The following is an 18,282-nucleotide window of genomic DNA, read 5'->3' on the forward strand; positions in this document are numbered from 1 at the left end:
AAGACACTGGTTCTTAACTCTCTCAGTTAACACTGTACAAATTAGGAAAGAAAAGAAAAAATAATTTATCTCCCATCGTTCTTGTATAGACATGCCAATACTCTCTGAAAGTACAACTCTTATGACTCATTCTTTACAAACTCCCATCCATGTAAAAATACCTAAGATTAATAATATATCCACTACAAACTATTTCTTTCAACTGTTTCTGTTTTCCCTTTTATGGAATGGTTGAATTTTAGGCACTGTCCTGTTTTTATGTAAATGTTATTAATAGTAGATGGGCTACAAAACTCAATGTGTTCGGAGAAGTGATAGGTTTGCTTTTGTTTATCTTTAAGACAAGAAAATACTCTCTATGAACAAGGAAGACACTCCAGAAGCCTATTTTGTTTTGAGAAAGTATAACCGTCGGCCACAACTGACATTTATGTGGCACTTTGTGAATTACAATGCCATTTTATTTTTGTTCCTATCTAAAAAGGCTTTATCAATATCATTTCACTTATGAAAACACAGAGGCAAAACGTGGTAGCTTCAACAAGGTCATCTAAGTAAGAAAATAAAATGGATTGAAAATTAATCTTTTCTGGATTTAAATATTTCTGCTCAAAGATGAACTGGAAGAAATGGGTATGTGTTTCAGACATCAGCTGCCTGGCAAGCGCAAGGTCGTGAGTTCGGTTCCCGGTACCGGAGAAAAACCAAAAAAAAAAAAAAAAAAAAAAAAAGAAATGTGCGATATTTTTAAGTACTAATTAAATAGGAAATATGTGCATAAGGCTTTTTGAAAGAAAAATGCAATGAAATTTCCATGAAGGTAGTACACATAGCCCAAAAGAAGACACTACGTCCCAAGGAAACTGTGAGACACGGTTTATTTTTATCTATGTTCCAAGAAGTCAGACCTCCAGAAATGACTGTCATATTTATCACTGAAAAATAGGGGCAATAAACAGTTCCTTTCCGCTAAGTGGTAGAGTGCTTCCTTGGTATTCAGGTGGCCCTAGGTTAAATTCCTATTACGACCACTAAAACACAACAACAAAAACTTTTTTTGTTCATCTGCACAGTATTTCATAGGTGCCCTATGATGGGGGGAGGGGGAGCCCTGTGAGCACTACAAGCAAAAAATTTCAAAAACATGTCCCTCGGACCCAACAACCTACCTCCCCCATCTCTCTGACTCTTCCCTCCTTTTGGAAAGAGAGGATATTAAAATATTTTACATGAATATATATGAGATTTAAAGGCAATTTGAACTAAGAAACAATTTTTTATATATATAGATAGCTAAGATATTCCTATGCTTTTGCTTATTGCTCTATAGAAGAACTGTGTGCCCAACCTAGCAAAGAAGAGTTTCTTAAAATTCTAATAACACTGAGAGGAAGAACAGAGGAAGGAGAATAGATGTGGACAGCAGCAAAGAAAATTACAAGCAGATTTCACCCTAATGACAAATTCTCTACATTCTCAGCTGCAGCAAAGTTCATATATTAAGAGTTCAGGATGACATATGTCACCTTCACCGAAACCAATTCCACCACCACTATCACCAGAAACTAAAGGAACAGAACAGATGCTTCTGAAAAGCACTGAGCTATGGACCACAGATATTCTCTTAACCATCTCTTCCAATTATGAGCCCCAGAATAACAAGCAGCTTTGAGTTACTAGTCATTCCATGACAAATTAAATGCCTCACTTTCAACACAAGTGTGAACACAAGACAATAATATTTAAGTAATGTTTGAGCAGTGATTTTACTGTGGAATAAAGGATAATTGAAACTTTTGATCCACTGCTCTCAGGGTAGTAAATTTTGCAGCTCACTGAAGTTAACAAAATCTAAGAGAGTATGGGGAGCTGGTACCTACTTTTGGCAGATGCTAAGCAAAGAAACAGAACATGGTTCCATTCTCATTTATTTGTTCCTACTCCAAGTAGTCAAGGAAGGGATACTTTTCTAATCCAGTCTCTAAATCCTCTCTTCTTTACAATAAGCCATGGTTACTTACATGGTTGAAAGACAGATGACCTTCTCAGTAGAGGTCAGTAATATAATTAAATTCGGTACTCTTTCCTACAGTTATGGCCTTAGTACAACTATTCCTCTTATTTCAAAGTGAACACAGATTTCTACAATTCCTTTCTGAAAGACAAGGCAGATAAAGACATTCATTCCAAAAGATTTCATTCAAACAACAGAGGGACTAAGAAATAATAACTGATATTTCAATTGTTTGGGGATATTTTAAATATTATTGATTTGAGGTTTTATTTTCAGTTGTTTAGTTGTAACTATGGTTTAAAAAAAAAAATGGTGACTGCTGTTACCCAATGACACTCAATGGAAAGACACCCTTCTAAAAACATTAGGGTGTGCTCAGCCACCTTGTTCACCAGATCTCACACCAAGTAACTTCTGGCTCTTCCCCAAAGTTAAAATGACCGTGAAAGGTAAACACTGTCAATCAATTCAGGACATCAAGGCAGCCACAGCAAGACACTCAAGAAAGAGGATTTTCAGAAGTGTTTCAGAAAGTAGAGAGAACAAAGGGATAACAGTATTCAAAGCAAGAGGGAAGTGCTCCCTTTGGCAGTACATATACAGAGCAAATGGGAGTACTTTGAGATGTATTCATGGCAATGTGTCTTCTAATTTACACATTCTTGTATTTTTCAATCATACTTTGTACTATGACTATAGCTGAAATAGCCACCTTTTCAATTTAAATTTGAGTTTTAGAAAAGGTAAACATCAAAATCATGATATCAAATGGATACTGAAGGACTATAACATAGTCTATTTTACTTTTCAAATGTTATAATCCTCTTCAAAACAATTTTTATTATGAAAATGGGATCTTTTTATTGCAGTTTAAGCATCTAAACAGTAAAGAAACAAATACTACTTGGGACAAAAATCAGATGATTCAACTTATGCTACTCCTATAAAACTGTGGAATGAAAATGTTTTAGTGGAAAACAAATTACAAGAATAAAAGTCTACAAAGTGCCACAAATATGTCTATAATCTTTCTAAGCACCAGAGCAAGAAAGGAAATATATAAAGTTGTTCACATCTCATTACCATACAGGAGAAATAATGCTAGCTGTTCATTGTAAATACAAATATTTATTAACACCAAATATGAAAGTAAAGTCAGCTATCATGTTGGAATTTAAATAGAAAGCACTAAATTATATAATGGAAAAGGTAATAAGCATGAAGAAGAGACAGACATGTTTTCAATACATATAAACACACACACTTAAATATGGCAAAAGGTGATTTTAAAAAGGAAAGCAGTTGATTTCATCCCAACATTTTATTCTGTGCAAGTTATCAAAGTAAGTTTCTGGTTTTATTTTCTTTCTCTAATCTCCCAAATTCAAAGTTAACTGAAAACCCCAGCAACCTAAACCACTTTTTTGGCAAGTAAGTATATTCTGTTAACCACAGACATACCAGATCGCAAGCAAGTGGGTTTTGGAAATGCTGAAATAATGTAAGTCATCAAATCAGAAGTACTACTTTAATATCATAAACCATCTACATCATTATCAGAGACCACAGAGTAACTGGGTAACTTATTGGAAAAGAGAAATGGCTGAGTCAGAACCTTCCTGCTGACAGACTAAATGACTGGGGATCAGAGAAGCAAGGACAAAGAGGAAAAGACAGCAGGACAGAGACAGCAGTTTTAGTCATACGGGTAGCACCGTTGGAAAGGCATAAAACGTTCTGTGAGGAACTACCTGACTCAGGTTACCCTAACAGATTAAGAAAAACACATACAAATAACCTCCAAAGCTTCCTGTGCAGTAGGCATAAACTTTATGGAATGGTGTTGGGAAGCCAAAATTTTTTGATAGCAGTAACAAAGCAAAAGTTACCCCAGAAAACTTCATTACAGCTCAGACCTTGTCTAGTCTCAGAAAATATAGCTGCAGATATTAACACAAAACACTCAAAATGAACTTCCTTTCTTCATAAGAAACATCCCACAATCTCAAAATGAGCTCAATCCGCAGATCATTTTGTCTAACTCCCTAACACACTGACTCTTGTGTTCATTTTATTTCCACCAACTGGTCACTAAGGCTCTCTTCAAAACCCCAAGCGATGTGAATTCCACACAGCATAATGTTAGACAGAACACGTATTAGAAAAGATTTCCTTAACTGCACCAAAATCTGTACATTCTATCAATTTATCATTTTCTGTACTCTAGGGTTTCATTTTTTAAAATTTGACTAGTCTCACATGTAACTACTTCAATTTAAATTCACTGAAACTAAATTTTATGCGCCGGGCGTGGTGGCACATGCCTGTAATTCCAGCACTCAGGAGGCTGAGGCAGGAAGATCCTTGCAAGTTTAAGGCCAGCCTGGGCTACAAAGTGAGCTCAAGGCCAGCTTGAACTGCCTAGCGAGTCCCTGTCTCAAAAAAAAAAAAAAAAAATTTTAAAAATTCAGTTCTCCCAAACTTGTCTTCCTTTCCTAGATTTTACTTCAGAACTCAGGAATATTGCAACTTATAAAACGACTATTGTAAAAGTTACTCAATATCACAAAAATGAGTAAAAAGGAAGCATTCCCACTATCTTTAATGATTCAGCATACATTAAATGGATTTATAATATTTTGTAATTAAAGAGAGAACTTCCAAAACTACTTAGAAAAAAATGAAATTCTATTACAGTGTTTTTGTAAAACAATACACAGAACAGTGGTTCTATGAGATACTCCATGAATACATATTGCACAAGGAGGAAGAATGAGGTAACCAGTTTTGGTATTACCACACACTGAATAATCATAAACATGTCACTTATGGTTCTTCATCTGTAATATCAGAAAAAAATAATAACCACTGTGAGTACCTGGGCACTGTATACAATCTATTTTAAAGTACTGTAACCAAAAATTATTCTGATGGAGCCAATTACATCTTGTAAGTAGAAAACAACAGATAATTGGTACAGTGTATCCTCAAAAGTAACACCACTATGTAACCAATAGCAGAATTCTCTTCAAAACCATTTTTCTCTAAGAATATTTAGTTACTAACAAATTATTTATTCTATTTGTTTCCACCTACCCAAAGAAACCCCAACCTTCTGCTGTCTCACTATTTGAGTGGCACTTTTCCTGGCACTTACATAAGCCCTCAAATGGTTTGGCAGCCAGGTCTGTGTTTGCCTTAGCCTAGAAAGAAAAGCCACCCATCCCCTTAAACCTCTGTAAACCTAGGGATGCCCATTAAAACCCAAAAGATCACATCTAACACAACTTAAGTACCAGTTTACACCATGAAAGAAAAATCATGTCGGTTTATAGGCTTCATATGACAAGAATGTTTTCTTAAGTCCTAGCTAGGGCAAGTTCTGTTTATCCTTGAGTCAGATATTTCCACTTTCAACTTCTCCTCTGCAAGCTGATACTTTGGCTAGCATTTCCTTTCTTCCTAAGATTAGTTAAGTTCATTCCAATTTCAAACAAGAGCACTACTCAAAATTCCCATGTAACTTATAGAAATCATTAGAGAAGTAGGCAACGGGAAATATTTTTAGAACCCTGTTCCCATAAAGAAAATTGCAACACTCACAATTCCATTCTGGTAACCATTTGACAGAACACACAGATTTCCAGTAACTCTGGATTGTGTAAATAAAAAATTACAAGGAGAAAACAAGCGAGCAAATTGTAAGATGTCTGAAATTCTACCCTGATATGTCATCATATGATCAGTAATTGGTTGTATTCACTGAATAGAAATGTATTTGTCTAAAAGATATCTTGACAAGACCATAGATTCATTCCTAGAATTAGCACAGATTTATACTAACCTAAGGTGCTGTATCCACAAAAGATCATATGACTTATCTTCCTAATTATCATATAAGTAGGCTAACATTCCAATCAGATCCCCTCCTCTATAAATTCAGTCAGGGGGTGATCACGTAATAAGCTTAAAGAAGCAGCTAGCCTGTGTTTCAAAGTTCATCAATAGAATTTCTATAGAGATAACTGGGAGTTCCACATAGACTTTAAGAAGGAATACTATCAACCCCTTTGGCTCTTTATGTAAATTCATCATATTGGATTAATTTCTTTGAGGGAGAAATCTGTATATATCTTACAGACATTTAAATTACATGTGAACTGTATTTTCTATTCAGCCAACAAAGGCTGTTAACTCAGCTATACTATGAGACAGGAAAACCAAAAATCACAGTGATAGACTCCAATAAGTATGCTGCTAAGACCTGTTTACTTCTGTACAACATGGATCTGTTATAGATTTTGTTCACTGTTTAAGAATTATTTCAGAAAAGAAAAAAACATCAATTTTGGAACTAGCCAAGATTCAAATTCTGCTTACTTATAAGCTAAAAGACTTTCAGAAAATTATTTAATCTCTTTCAGACTCAAGTCCCTCACCTGTAAAGTAAGGGTAAATGGGAGAGGGAAGGACAGAGAAAAGTTGACCAGTGGAGGCTAAATTATAGTTAAGAGCAAGAAGGGCTGGCATGCTATTTGGAGAGCAGGGAAACTACAACAACAACAATGCATTATGTATTTCAAAAAGCTACAAGAAAGAATTTTTAATATTTTCACCATAAAGAAATGATAAATATTTGTTTCACCTGATTTCAACATTTTGTTGGGGCTAGGGATATAGCTCAGTGGCATAAGCGCCCACCTGGCAAGCGCAAGGTCGTGAGTTCAATCTCTGGTACCACAAAAAAAAAATAAAAAAAAAAAAAATTTGTAATGTACAGATGTACAAACACTAACATGGTACCCCTTAAATATGTGCAATTTTTATGATTTCTGTATCAGTTAAAAATAAATTTAAATTTTAAAATTAAAGATAAATGTTGAGGATTCATTTAGATAAATTAAATGAAGGATCAAAGAAAGTGCCACTCAGTAAAAAGAAGTCCAATAAATGAAGTCTACTACTGTTACAATGTCAAAGTTAATAAATTTCTATAATTAGTTATTTTCTATTAAGTATTTCTTCTAGTCACGCCCCATGAAGTCATTGGCCAATAATCTGCAAAAACGTTTTCTGGCAAGGGACAGTTTACTACACTTCTATAACTTTAATGTCCTAGGTCCAATTGAGCGAGAACATATTTCCTACGTACATTGTAAGCCTCAGTATAAGGGGAAATCCCAATGTCTGGAGCATCTAATTAACTTTACCACAACAAACTTTTATCAGTTCAATACCCAGGATTAGAAAGCAAATTAGAATTTGATGTGAAAATTATGCAATTATTATGAAACGATCACAATTAATAAAGGTACAAGAATGAAATGGTACACTGAGAAGCACAGCTAGACAAAATCTAACCAACATGTTAATGTGTAGATTAAAAGTTTGGGTGTAGTTAAGACTGGATGGTTTTACCTAGTTTTTGTTCTCTGAGTTGTTCTAGGAAAAGGTATTTCCCAAATTTATACAATATTTTGGCACCTGTACTATAGAAAATGTAGTTATTTCTTACCCGATTTAAAGAAACAGAGTAACTTTACTGTGGCATAACAGTATACAAATTGAAGTGTTAAAACCCCTTCTCTTAATTTTAGAAACCTGTCAGAATTTTGGTCCTAGATCTATCAACACTCACCAAGTGAGTTATGACAAGTCACTGTCCAAATCAGAACCCCTCATCTCAAGATCAGGGAGGAGACTATCTAAATCATCTTTTAAGAACTCCCCAACTTGGAGGAGTGCATATTCCTGTATAAGTAATATATATATTTGTCTCTAGATACAAACACAATGCCTACAACTGTGGTAACTGCAGCAAATAGGAAGCTAATCCACAAAGGATAATTTTTGTGCAACAAATATTGCTTTCTTTTTTGTTGCTTCTGATTTCACTACTTCTCACAAACAAAATCACAAACATCTTTTATTCATTTGTATAGCAGCTTTAACCACCAGCAAACTGTAACATTACATTTCAGTCAATTTAGTAGCTTTAGAGAAACTAAGCTTTTCCTATTCCAACCAGCAGTCCTCACAAAGCCTTCATTATTGAGGCGAAATGAGACTATGTTATCAGAAACTGTCCACTGAATACAAATGTGGACTCTGCCATTTACCAAAAGGTTTTCCTGGGGCCAGATGATTAAGGTACAGCCTAGGAAAGCTAACACCTTCCTTCTTGAAGATCATCAAGTTTTTTAAGTTCATCTGGAACATGTTCTAAATGCCGTGGGGTTTTCTATGTAATGCTACTGAAACTGGCTTCAGCACACCCTATAGCATACTTATTTTAGCCATAATCCCACAGAAGAAGTGAAAGACAATCAAGGACAGCCTGCATCTGTGAAAAAGACCAACTTTCCTTTTCCAAACACAGTACATTTCTACTATAGAGAATCCACTGCCTCACTTGTAAGGGGTCAGAATTATTTACATGAATTAAATTAAGATACATATATATATTTGAATTAATTATATATTATATACATGCTTATACAATTTCTCCCTAGAAGTATGAATTTGTTTTTATAGCACTGCATGCTTTTTAAAGCAGTGTTAACTTCTAATATACCATATGAAGCCAAACAAAATCTTTCTAAAGAAAGTAAAAATTAAACACATTCATCTGCAAAGCAAAAACTCTAGAGCTTCATTTGCTACTTTCTACCTTCTTTTCATCAGAAACCACACAAAATTTACAACATGTACACTGCTATAGTTTCCAACTCTAAATTTCAGAGTTTTCATGATTAGATCCACTTATACTTGACAGTTTTAAAAATACATTTTATGTTTGACCTGTTTAGTTAAAATTTTATTATAAGAAATGATCCCTTTTATTCTAAAAATTAATCTAAAGGAGAAATATTGTGCATAAAAATTTGAAGTGAATTCAACACCATCTAAAAAGCAAACTGGATCCTCCAGTAACAATAACAAAATTGACACATCAACTTACTGCCTACTATCAGGGTCTTTTTTTCTGAATTCTTTTATTTTAAAGCCAGTAAAAATAATTCAAAAAAACACTAGAAACAATATGAAATTTCAAAAAACAAGATGACATGAATTAAACAATGGTTTTTACATTGCATATTGCTGTCTTCAAAGTAGTTGTTCAGATTACCAAATATAAACATGCAAAACGGGTCAAAATAATTAAGCATTAACTGTTCCTTTCAATAAACCAATAGAAACTAGCAGTACAATTACCTTAGCTATCTTGTGTATGTGTGTGTGTGTGTGTGTGTGTGTGTGTGTATTTTCCCTTCCTTCTCTCTTTATGTAATTAAAATTAAAGCTTAAACATACAAGGTTATTCCTTCCAAGAGACTATTATGGGTGTAGACCCTGAGTAAATCTCAACATTTATCAAACTCATATAGAAATTTGAAAGATTAGGTAACTTATACACAAAAATTAAGTATGAATTATTCCTAGTCCCCTACTCCAACTCCCATGAATTCACACACAAATGATCAGAGCTCTTTCTCTGTGATGATTAGTTCAGTTACATAGGGTTGGTCTGCAAACTGCACATAGTCTGACAAGTTTTCTGGAGTATCCTGCACATGTAAGTAACCCTAAGAAATACTGAGATCAGCCAGCTATATTAGCCTGTCTTGTAAGAAATGCCAGATCAATTTAGAAAATGAGAGCTAGGCATGGTGACACAGCCTGTAATCCCAGCACTCAGGAGGCTGAGGCAGGAAGACTGCTATGAATTCAAGGACAACCTAGGCTACATAAGTGTATGCCTGCACTATACAGTGAGACCCTCCTAAAAACAAAACAAAAAAAAATTTAAGAAAAGAAAATAAAGGATGGTACTTAAGGAAGTAAATACTTCAAGCTGAGTTCATGAAATATATCAGTTCAACATCTGTTCCCTACATTTTCTGGAAAATATGTAAGAAAATCCAAAATTAAGAACAGAAAGAAGGGAGCTGGGGATTTAGCTCAGCGGCACAGCGCCTGCCTGGCAAGCGCAAGGTCCTGAGTTTGATTCCTGGTACAGGAAAAGAAACAAAACCAAAAATAATAAAGAACAGAAAGAAAGCTGAACAGAATTTTATGAACTTTATAATTAACTAATATGAATAGTGATAAAGCAAAGATTTCATCTATTAGATTCTATACAATATATTTTATGTTTCATTTGATTATTAGTTAAGAGATAAAAACCAAGAACCTCAAGGTAGTCTCTGGGAGACAATTACCTTCAAGTTTTAAGAGCCAATGAAAACTTTACATAGTTGTAACAAGGTCATTACTCAATCATGTCCAACTTTGGCATTTTAGCAATGTCTCAGTTAATGAACTTCAAAAATCAGGTCTATGGAACTTTACTGGGGGAACTATAAACTCAACAGAAAACAAAAACTGACTGTGGATACGCTTGAGCCTAATTTAAAATAATGAAGACTGACCACAAAAGCCTAGGAAAACAATAGAAAAAGAGAGGCCAATTTATAATCCAGCAATCATGGACCACATAGAGAACTCTTGCAGGTAAATCCAGAAAGTGATTATAAATGCAAGGCACAGAAAGTGATCAGCCCTTTCTAAAAGAGGTTCTGACTGATCCAGCTGTTAAAGCCAATGAGATACCCAGGTGGGAAGAAAGAGGATCTTAGTTGAGTTCCTTCTTTCCCTTGTTCTACTTCAAATTACCCATTACTCAAAAATTAGTAAATATACTATTTAAAGTAATTCACAGACTCCTTTATAGTCAATAAACAAACTTTGTTGTTGAAAACGGTGGCAGTGAAGAGGGAAAGACTAAGTCATTTCCAATCTTACTTTGTATACTTAAAAGTCCAAGATTAAGGTTAATGGAAATTGACTCAGCCTTTGTGACTCATTAGAAAAGCAAAAAGTCCAGTGGAGACTCCCTTGGTATTTGGTCACTGTGGAACAGTGTCAGAACTGAAAATGTTCATCAGATACAAAGTCTTAAAAGTTTGGTGGTAAATCGAATAGAAGTTTCCAGGAAGAAGTGATACTTCTTTATGCAAATATCCATACTGAATTTTAACAGAGCCAATTATTAAGTAATAAGCAAAAAAAAAAAAAAAAAGGAAATAGGAAAACTTGATTTTAAAAGTTGGATCTGTTAAGAGTCATAGCCCAGGGGCAGAGCACTTGCCTAGCAGGTGCATGGCCCTGAGTTCAATCCCTAGCATCAGCGGAAAAAAAAGTCGCATCTGTTGAGTAATCTGTACTTTACTCATAAAAGCTCCCACAGACCAGTAGTGCGAGCTAGCATGTGGTACCTTCTTAATTTACATAATATTTCTACCCTGATTCATTTATCAAGTCCCCAGAAATTTAAACAATGTAATTTTTTAAAAGGACATATATTTTTAAAGGTCACTAAAGAAATTTAATATGTTATGAATGAGTTCAATCAAAAATTGTCCACAAGGGCATCCTTATATTAAAACAAAGTTATAATTAGTGTTCATATTGCAAACTGAAATATCAAAAAAAGAAGAAAGTTTTTGGAAAGTTTTGTTGAAAATGTTTCAAAAAGCACCTTTTTTTCCCTTTGTAAAATACCTGATAGTAAATGCCTTAAACTTTGCAAGTCATGTGGGTCCCTGCCACAAAAACTCCTCTCTGCCTCTATAATGTAAAAACAGCCACAGATGATATGTTTATGAATACGAATGGCTATGTCCCAATAAAATTTTAAGTACAGACACTGAAATTCAAATTTCATATCATGTGATAACATTTTTTAACAATTAAAAAATCCAAAAACCATTTCAATTTATGCACTGAGCCACAACACTCAAGGGTTTTTTCAAGTCCCTATAACAAATTCCAGTTACTGTGGACAAGTACTATTCGTTCTTTCATATTATCAGATAAATGAGCTGTTGCTGCAAAAATCAGAAAATAGTGTAGGGGAGGGTCCTGGCATGGGGCAGCCATAATATTCTCACTCCATACTTTCCAAAGGCCCACTCCTTATATAATCTGTACATAAAAACTACAGATACCTGGGGCCATCTCCAAGACTTTCAGCTAATTTCAAGTAAGGTTAACAATGGGTTTCTAATAAGCTCCCCACGTTATTCTGATGTTGAACCAAGACTTGAAAACCATTGATAGGCTTAGCCTATATATCTGATTAAGATCTATAACCAGAACATGTAAAGAACTCTCAAAGCTCAATAATAAAATAGTGTAACTATCAAAACTGAGCAAAAGTTTACAATACAAGCTAAAACTAAATGTAAGAAAAATTTCATTATCAGCTGGTCATTAGGGAAATGTTAATTAAAGCCACAATAAAATGGTCTTATATATCTACTAAAGTGGGGAAAAAATTGACATTATCTAGTGCCACCAAGAATCCACAGCAAGCAAAATCGAACTCTGAAAAGTTTAGTAATGTTAACACATATTTTGTCACATGCCACTATAGGTGCTCAGCCAACAGAAACAAAAACATTTATTTACACACACACACACAACCACTGTATGTAAATGTCAGAGCTTTATAACCTAAATGAAAATGTGAGTTTTATAATCACAAAACTGAAAACAACTCAAATATTCTTTACCCAGTAAATGAATAAGTTGAAGTACAACTATATAATGGAATACTACTAAGCGAAGGAAAGAACAAACTGATGCATGTATTGTATCAAATACATTACCTTAAAAGAAAAGAAAAAGACTCAGATGATCCTAATTAGGTAACATTTTCAGCAAGGCAAATTTATAGGGACATTAAATAAATCAGTGGCTGGCAGTGGTGAGAAAAGTTGAGAAGCTTTCAAATGAAATGATGGCAAAAGGAAACAGTTCTCATTTTTTGTTTGTCGTATCTTGTTAAATGTAATACCTGACAACTCTTTTGCACTGCTTTCAAAATTCAAACATATGAACACTACAGGTCCAAATGTCTAAATAATCTCCAAAATACTTGTACAAATAAAAACCAATTATCCTTTGTAGGTCATGTCCAAGATTTAGGGTATCCTAATTTTATATTTTTGAAGCACAGACACCTTTAAGTGGGTCATCAGTTAGAAACATAAATCCAAAAGCACTTCCAGTGGCTCTCTCTTAAACTGCTTTTTATCACTGAGGCAAAATTCATTTATCTCAATAAATCGTAGGTCCCTGAAGTGAGGAAAGACCATGTTCAATAACTGAGATGACTTCTCTAGAAAGTCCCACTGTAAAAACTTAATTGCTTATACACTATCCCCTTCAATAAGGCTGAGTACACTAGAGTAGACATACATTTGTTTGTGTATGTGTGAGTGCTTTTTCTGGTAGAAAAATACTAAGGAAGTAACATGACTTTCCACACTTCACCCAATAATTCATTTGCTGAATCAAAAGTGCAGAAAAATTTGATTAAAATAATAACAAGCTGGTGCACGCCTAAAATCCCAGCACTTGGGAGGCTGAGACAAGAGGACAATTGCAAGTTCGAGACCAGCCTGGGCTACAAAGCGAGCTAAAGGTCAGCCTGAACTTCATAGGGAGACCCTGTCTCAAAAAAGACACACACAATACACACACACACACACACACACACACACACACACACACAAATAATAATAATAAGTAAAAAATAAAATAATAACTCAGCATCTCTGTGAAACACTCAATAACTAATCTCAGGAATATTTCTAAAATAGTCTATTCATTCTATTAAATATAAGGTGGTATTAAATCAAACATTTAATCTTACATATCTACAGAACAATTTTAAAAAGGAGGAACAAAGGGACAGGAAAAGCAAGAGAGGGAAGGTGGGAAGAGGGACAACTAAACTGTGTATTCCTACTTGTAAACTTTTGTAATCTAGGACCCCATGCGTCAATGCCCACCTACTTAACCTCAGTAGTTTAGTACAACTCACTGTCCTTGTCTGGCCCACAGATTCTCACCTGGAAAATGAATAGGACAGCCTGAATCAACAAGTTTTTTTATCTTTTCTACTGATATGCCTTTTTAAAATATCAATGAGTAATTCCATATACTATAGTTTCCTACTTGGGAACTGTCCTTTCAATACCTGCTAGTGTGGAAAAAAATTTTTTTTACAATTAACATTTCTGTCCACTTGAAAATAATATGTTTATTCATTCAAGAAAGGATTTCACGCCTGCATATAGCATAAACTGAATTTATTTTTTCCCATAAGCAAGAAGCATTTCTGATATAGATATAAATTTAAAGAATTCTTTACAATAGCTCCATGTATTCCAAACCGCATTATGTCCCTACACACTGCAGGACATTTTTATTATGGAACTACCCTCACACAGCATGTGGCACACGGCAGATGCCTGATATTATTTTAAAAATCTGTATCTAGATTCCAACTCCCATATTGTGTGAAACGGCTCTGCACTTAATAAAATTAACTCCTTTAGTCTATTATAATAGTGACTACTTCCAACTCAGAAGAGAAAGGAATTACTTTTTAAAAATTTTCTGTCCTATACATGTCCTATACATGTTGGATGAATTCTATTCATAAGACATACCTAATAAAAAATTCATCAGGAAAAATAGACTCAATTCTTTGTAAATTTAATACTGGCATTAATGATATGTGATACACGTGGCTAAAGGCATTATCTTTGCTCCTTAAGAGCTTGTATGACTCTGAAAATGAATACGAAATAATTATGTTAAACATAAGATTTCTAAACCAACAGAGAATATAGAATACTACATTCATTCATTCTTACATTCATATATTTACTAAATGTTTGTTGGCTACATGAAAGATATAAAGCCAGATGAAGAAAGTAAAGATCTAGTCCAAGATGATCCAAGCAGTGTTTCATCATAAAAATAATAAAAGCTGCTATGAAATTCTGAGGAAAAGGGAAAGCCAACTGGCTCTGGGACTTTAGCTAAAGTACATCTCACAAATACTGACAACACATTAGGTTTCTAGTGTGTAGGTAATAGGCCTTAGATCTCTGGGACTACTAGGTTAACTGGCATAATTTGCTATGTCTTCCCTTTAAATTCTGGATTTATGCCACTCATTTACTCTCTTATGGCAGTGAGTGTCTGGAATCTAAAATTAATCAGTGCTTTTTAGATAGCTTCCCTTTTTTTGTTCTTTCTAAAAATATATTCAATTTTGTCTATCACTAAAAAAGGATTCACTTGTGAAATAGTTATGGTAGCCACTTGTACTTCAAGAAAAAAGTCACTCCTACGTACAATGATTTTAGATGATGAGCATACACAAGCACAGAGTTCAGCAACTGTGGAAATAGTGAGACTTTCAATTTGAACAAGAATACAAAATACAGTGCAGAATTTGGGGAACTGCTAAACTGGAAGAAGAAAAGATTGGCACCGGGAGAAAAGGAGAGGATCGGAATGCAACTGCTTAAGTGGCTAGAAGTGGAAAAACTAACACTTAAGAAATAGCAAAGAAGGTGATAAACTGGAAAGGGGTTTGGAATGATTTTGATGAGCCAGCTAATGCTCAAACCAAACATTGTGATAATACAGAATCTTGGTTAGATTGGAGAAATGCTAAGTTACTATGGTAAGTGGGCAATTTCTATCAAGGGAACCTGGAGACAGTGAAAGTAAAGTGAAAAATCCTGACTGATGCTTCAGAAAGAAAATTCAGTAAACAATCTAAGTTGCCAAAAATTATCTAACTTTATCAACTGGTTAAATGTCCTGATTTTTAGAAAACGTACATCTTCAGCTCTAAATATTAAACTAAAAAAACTTTCAGAACACTGTCAGAAGCCTAACATTTACAAATTATATATTGCTTTTCAGTTATAGATCTAACAATTTTAAAAACAGTTATCAGTTATTTCAAATCTTGTCTTATAGAATCTCAAATGTTTTAGAAGAAATAATTATTCCTCAATATTAGCAATAATATTTTCCATTGTAAAATGTATACAGATGTTGCAAACGGTTTAGTCCAAAAATGACACGTGTTGCTATTTGTTGACTCATTTTTTCCTCCTATTTATGAACTAGAATGTCTGTCTCTGTCTTAGTTTTAAATGGGATAACCTAACATACACGTATTATCACAGTTGTATGTATGTATGCCTGTTTTTAAAAAGGTCTGTCCAAATGATGAATGATATCTTTGATCTCCTTAAAAACTAGGGAGAGCACTGGATTTTAATCTAACAGAAAAGATTCTCAAATACGCCTTTATCCTGGTGTCAGCTGCTACCCATTATCTCTGCTGACATGTCACAAGGTACCCCACCCCTCCTAAAGAAATGGCACTTGGAAGAGGTACAGATCTCTATATGATTATTCTCAGTTGCTACTGGAATTACCCCATAGTGCTAGGTGTATCAAAGGTTTCAATTAAGAAGACAAATGATGGCATCAAAACTTTTTTTTAAATGGGGTTCGAAAATCAAGAGCCAGAATTATTAAACAAACGACGATTAAACCTCCACAAACATGGTTGGAGCTTCACTACTACAACAGTCTCAACGTTTGTGCATGTTTTACACCAGTTTTATTGTCTTTAATTAGGGTAAAGATACTGTTCGGGAGTAACTGGACCATCATTAAGAATTATATTAGACAATTCATTTCCCAGATCAAAAACATTACAATGTTCCTATCACAATACATCATTTCCTTTGATGATCTTAGAACCGGAAAAGTCAGATGCTTGGAAAGACAATGGTCTCAACAACTTCTAACCTCCCTCAAAATCAATAGATACTACATTCTAACTTAACAAAGAAACATGAAAGAACCACCTTGCATTTCCTTATCAGATTATAGACACAAGACTGCCAAACATCATATAATGTGAAACAAAAGCCAAAGTGCATTTTTAGATGGAAAGTATTCATAGAATGCCTTGATTAAAAGTGTCCTAGCATAAAACATTCGTGTCTTGGTAAGAAATGAAGATCTAACGATAACATAAATGTACACACAGAAAATAAATTTTAACCTTTTTTTTTTCAAGTAACCACAAGGATAGGTGTCTAGATAAAAAATCACAGCACTATATATATATGGTTAGTACTTTACATGACTAGTTCGGTTTGCACTACAATTATCACTCTACTCATCACTCACCCTGAGGAAGCACTACCTAAGGTCATTTTAAAAAGAGAGCAAAACCACCAATAAACAAGCAAAAGACTCCTATCCCAAAGCAAGAGACGAGACACTCTAGAGTTACGATTTTCAAAGTCCTGATCTATCTTTTCCATTACCCAGGTTTCTTAAAGTGAAAAGAATAATGAACCTGTGAATTCCAGACTTCACCAAAGCCAAGCTAGAGAGGGAAAGGTGGAAAAATGCTAATGCTAAGTAAAATCTTAGGCCTTAGCGTGTCAGAATACCTTTGTGGAACAACAGGACAGCCAGCCCTCTTAAAAATTCTACATAAAATCAGTCACCACCAGTCCCTAATCTCCTAGTCTTTGAAACTTTGGGAAGGAATGAGGTCAAGCAGGCTACAATTTCTTGAGATTTCTAGGTTAGCCTGAGCAAGACCAGTTGAGTCAGATTAAGCGGTCAAGGAAATGCAAAATTTCAAAATTCTTACTGTGAGTCTTACATGCCCCAGACATCTCAGGCCACAGTATTCACATGAAACACAGGCCATCAGCCACAAAGGTAGCCTTCACAAACCCTTGCAACTTCTGGGCTCGCAACAGCACTCCAGAACTTCAAAACTGCCTAGCGCCAAAGTTAAGTAAAGATTAAGGTGATCCAGCACCGAGATAACTGAAGAGCTAGGTCGTGGGGCACCTGATGAAGACAGGGAAAGAGATTATCAAACGGCTCCTTGCAAGTGAGTCATTTCGCCAACATTTCCCAATCGTTCTTTTTGTGGACATCAGTATATACAGGGAGGCACAGAAAGCAAAACAATTAAAAAAATTTTAAAAACCCGAAAAACTCCCTAGGCCTCTGCTCTCCTCGCCCGCAGTCCTTTTTGTGTAAGAAAACGCTCACAGGGGCTTCCTTCCTGTCTGTGCCTCCAGGCAATGCCCAGCCTAAACTTTCAAACCTTAAGGAAGGTGGGCAAAGTGAGGCAGCCCGACGCGGGACTGGGTAGAGCAGGACGAGAAAGAGGCAAAGAGTCAGGTTTCAAAACAAAGGCTCGGCAAGGAACCGAGCGCCAACCCCTCCCCACTTCCCCGAAGCCGCGGGTCGGCCAGGCCGAGCTCCGGGGGCTGCGCTCGCGCCCGTGTGCCCAGCTCTCCCGCGCTCGCCAAGGGCGCCGGCACTCGCACCAGCGCCGCCCG

The 18,282-nt window shown here is 35.1% G+C and overlaps 2 protein-coding genes across 3 annotated transcripts in view; one reads left to right on the forward strand and one right to left on the reverse strand.

The window, feature by feature from the left end:
• Ccdc50 (coiled-coil domain containing 50) overlaps positions 1-18,282 on the reverse strand; it is a 63,054-nt gene that overhangs the window by 44,474 nt on the left and 298 nt on the right. The gene's annotated exons all lie outside the window — the stretch shown is intronic.
• Positions 17,545-18,282, forward strand: part of Uts2b (urotensin 2B) — a 69,227-nt gene continuing 68,489 nt past the window's right edge. For both annotated transcript variants that reach the window (XR_001233736.1, XM_013513490.1), the window contains exon 1: positions 17,545-17,825. The gene's annotated coding sequence lies outside the window, so the exon portion shown is untranslated. The remainder of the gene's footprint in view (positions 17,826-18,282) is intronic.

Source organism: Chinchilla lanigera, unplaced genomic scaffold, assembly GCF_000276665.1.
Source record: "Chinchilla lanigera isolate Chin_1 unplaced genomic scaffold, ChiLan1.0 scaffold00019, whole genome shotgun sequence".
NCBI classification, from domain to species: Eukaryota; Metazoa; Chordata; class Mammalia; order Rodentia; family Chinchillidae; genus Chinchilla; species Chinchilla lanigera.